Source organism: Crocuta crocuta, unplaced genomic scaffold, assembly GCF_008692635.1.
Source record: "Crocuta crocuta isolate KB4526 unplaced genomic scaffold, BGI_CrCroc_1.0 scaffold2225, whole genome shotgun sequence".
Classification (NCBI taxonomy): Eukaryota; Metazoa; Chordata; class Mammalia; order Carnivora; family Hyaenidae; genus Crocuta; species Crocuta crocuta.
Genome location: NW_027529696.1, coordinates 24,921 through 28,839, shown reverse-complemented (window position 1 = coordinate 28,839; position 3,919 = coordinate 24,921). Strand labels below are relative to the sequence as shown.

General features: G+C 41.6%; 1 protein-coding gene across 1 annotated transcript in view; it reads right to left on the bottom strand.

The window, feature by feature from the left end:
* The window catches only part of LOC144230735 (zinc finger protein 75D-like), a 12,459-nt gene that overhangs the window by 1,356 nt on the left and 7,184 nt on the right, over positions 1-3,919 (bottom strand). The gene's annotated exons all lie outside the window — the stretch shown is intronic.

Genomic DNA, 3,919 nt, shown 5'->3' with positions numbered 1-3,919 from the left:
CTGAATGGCGGGGGGGGGCTGCCAACATCAGCACCCCAGCTAGGAGACTCCACAGTGGGCAGGTGGACCTAGCAAGGGGCGCCCAGCCATGGTGGCCTGGCCCAGGGAGCCTCTTCATTCCTGAGGGTCTGAGATCCCCTTTCCCGCAGAGATGCACTCTAGCCGCTAACTACCTGCCTTACCCGCAGACTGCACCGGCAGGGCGTACGGGAGCCCTGGTGGTAACGTATAAGCCAAGGAAACTACAGTAACACCAGGAAGCCTCTGAAAATTAAACTGTCACCGAGGTATAACCCACAGAAGTAGGAAAGAACCTATGTGCTAAACTCTAATAGGGGGACTGCTCATTAAATTCAAATAGTTAGGGGCAGCTGGGTGGCTTAGTTAAGCACCAACTTCAGCTCAGGTCATGATCTCACAGTTCGTGAGTTCAAGCCCCATGTCGGGCTCCGTGCTGACAGCTTGGAGCCTGGAGCCTGCTTCGGATTCTGTGTCTCCCTCTCTCTCTGCTCCTCCCCCACTCATGCTCTCTCTCTCTCTCTTGCTCAAAAATAATTAAAAAAAATTTAAAAACAAATATTTAACTAGGACCCAGACTCTCCTCACGTAACAAACAAAATGATCAGGATACAATAAAAAATCACCCACTGGAGCAAGAACCAAAACAAACATCACTACTTGGGTGAGAAAGGGCAACCTGATAAAAATGGAATCAGACCAGAAATTAGAAACAGAAAGGCAAGAGGAAAATCTAAAAATCTGTGGGAATGAAATAATACACTTCTGAAAACTCCATGGTTCAAAGAGAAAGTCTCCAAGAAAATTTAAAATGACACAGTCAAATGAAAATGAAATTATAATATATCAAAATATGTGGCGCTCAGAGGGAAAGGCCCAGCCCTAAGCCCTTCCAACACTAATGGAGAAAGGTCTCAAATCTATACTCTAGGTTTCCACCTCAATAAACCAGAGAAAAAAGGAAAATAAACCCAAAGCAAGCTGATAAAAGGAAATAATAAAGATCAGAGCAAAAGTCACCACCAAAGAGCTCGTTCGTCAAAGAAATTAATAAAATTGAGAAACCTCTATCACAACCGACAACAATAAAAGGAGAGAAAACCCAAATTGCCAATATCAGGAAGGAAATCGGATCTATGATTACACATTCTGCAGCAACTAAGACGATGGTAAGGAATACTATAAACAGCCTTATGTTCATGACTTTTAAAAGTTAGGAAAAATGAACCAATTCCTCAAAACCACAAACTAAATCAACCAACATGAAATGCATCATCTGAAAAGCACTGTCACCATTACACAAACCGAATTCATAGTTTTTGGGTTTTGTTTTTTAATGTTTTATTTATTTATGAGAGAGACAGCGTGAGCAGGGGAGGGTCAGAGAGAGAGGGAGACACAGAATCTGAAACAGGCTCCAGGCTCTGAGCTGTCAGCACAGAGCCCAACACAGGGCTCGAACCCACGAACCCTGAGATCATGACCTGAGCCAAAGTCGGACGCTTAACCGACTGAGCCACCCAGGCACCCCCCAAATTCAGTTTATTTTTTTTCTGAATTCATAGTTTAAATGCTTCTCCCCAAAATCCAAGTCCATATGGTGTTACTGGAGGAGTCTACCAAATATTTCTAGAATTAAAACCAATGTTATACAATCTCTTCCAGAAAAGAAGAGGAAATACTACCCAACTCGTTTTACAAGACCAGTATTACCCTGACAGCAGAGTCATATAAAGCAGTGCTAAAAAAAGAACCTACAGGCTAACATCCCCTGTGAACTTTGATGCAAAAATCCTAAAGAAAATACTAGCAAACTGAATATAAAAATATGTAAGAATTATACACCAAGATCAAGAAGGATTTGTTGCAAGTATGCAAAGCACGTTCAACATTTGAAATCAATCAGCATAACATACCATACCAGCAAGCTTTTAACATCACTCCTATCAACGGACACAGAAAAGTCCATGACAAATCCCACATCCATTCATGATAAAAACACTCAGTCAGGAATTGTATTGACTTGACAAAAGAGTAGAAACAACAAAAAGCCACTAACAGTCATGGGAAACCATGCTAACGTGAACAGTAATGGTGAAAGACTTAACGTTTCCATGATAAGACTGGGAACAAGGCAAGGATGTCTGCTCTTCCCACTCTTATTCAACAGAGCAGGAGGCTGGAGCTACTGCAGTTAAGGCAAGAAAAAGCAATTAAAAGACACTGCAGATAATGTGATTTGGCAGCATAAAAATCTCAAGGAATCTACCAAATAACTCTTAAAAATAGTAAGTTAGTAGGGTCACAATATAAGACCAAAATACAAAATCAGGGGCGTCCCTATATAAAGACAGTGAAAGAAACCCAAATTAAAAACAAGCCCATTTGAGAGGCGCCTGGGTGGCTCAGTCGGTTGGGCGGCTGACTTCGGCTCAGGTCATGATCTCACGGTTCGTGGGTTCGAGCCCCGCGTCGGGCTCTGTGCTGACAGCTAGCTCAGAGACCAGAGCCTGTTTCAGATTCTGTGTCTCCCTCTCTCTCTGACCCTCCCCTGCTCACACTGTCTCTCTCTCTCTCAGAAATAAATTTAAAAAACGCTTAAAAAATTTAAACATAAAACAAGACCATTTGCAAATGCTCCACTGAAAATGAAATGCTTTGGCACATACCACACAAAACACGCACAGGATCTGTGCCCTGAAAATTACCAACAGTTGATGAACAAAATCAAAGACCTAAATAAATAGAGACATACTATGTTCATGGATCAAAGAAAAAATCAACATAGTAAAGATATCAATCCTCCTCAAACGAATACATCGGTTTCATGCAATTTGTAGCAAAATCCCAACAGTTTCTCATAGACATAGATAAGCTTACTCTGAAATTTACGTGGAAAGGCATAGGCCCTCACAGGGCTAAAATTTTATTTTACCAACAAGAATAAAGTGGGAAGAATCAGTCTAATTGACAGATATTAAGTCTTTTATATTATATAGCTACAGTTAGTGCAATATTGGCAGAGGGACAGATGAAGGGCTCAATGGAACAGAACAGATGCATACAAATATACCCAACTTTTCTTTGAGAAAAGCACAGACAGAATTCAGTGGAGGAAGGATGGACTTTTCAACTGATGGGGCTGAAGCAAGTGGCCCTCCAACCTCCTCCTAACCATCACACCTTATCTAATAATTAACCCAAAATGTATCATGGACTTAAATGTAAAACTATAAAACTTTTAGGAAAAAAAAACAGGAGAACATTTTAAGGATCTAGGGTTAGTCAGAGTTCTAGCTTTGACACCAAAATATAATGTATAAAAGGAAACANGTCTTCAGGGAGAGCCTGGTTGGCTTGGTTGGTGGAGCGTGTGACTGTCGATCGCAAGGCCATGAGTTAGAGCTCCACGCTGGGTGGAGAGAGTACTTAAACAAATAAAAACATCATTTAAAAAACTGGTCCTCATCAGGGCACGTAGGTGGCTCAGTCGGTTAAGCATCCGACTTCAGTTCAGGTCATGTTCTCAAGGTCCGTGGGTTCGAGCCCCACATCGGACTCCATGCTGACAGCTCAGAGCCTGGAACCTGTTTCAGATTGTGTCTCCCTCTCTCTCTGGCCCTCCCCCACACACACTCTTTCTCCCTCTCTCTCAAAAATAAACAAACATTAAAAAAATTTTTAATAAAAAAATTGGTCCTCATCAAAATGAAACACTTTTACTCTGTAGAAGCCCATAGGAAGATTAAAAAGACATTATACAGACTTGGAGAAACTATTTACCATCTGCATATTCAACAAAGTGCTAGAATCTATAATATATAAAAACTCTCAGGGCACCTGGGTGGCTTAGTCAGTTGGGCTTCTGATTCTTGATTTAGGCTCAGGTCTGGGTCCCAGG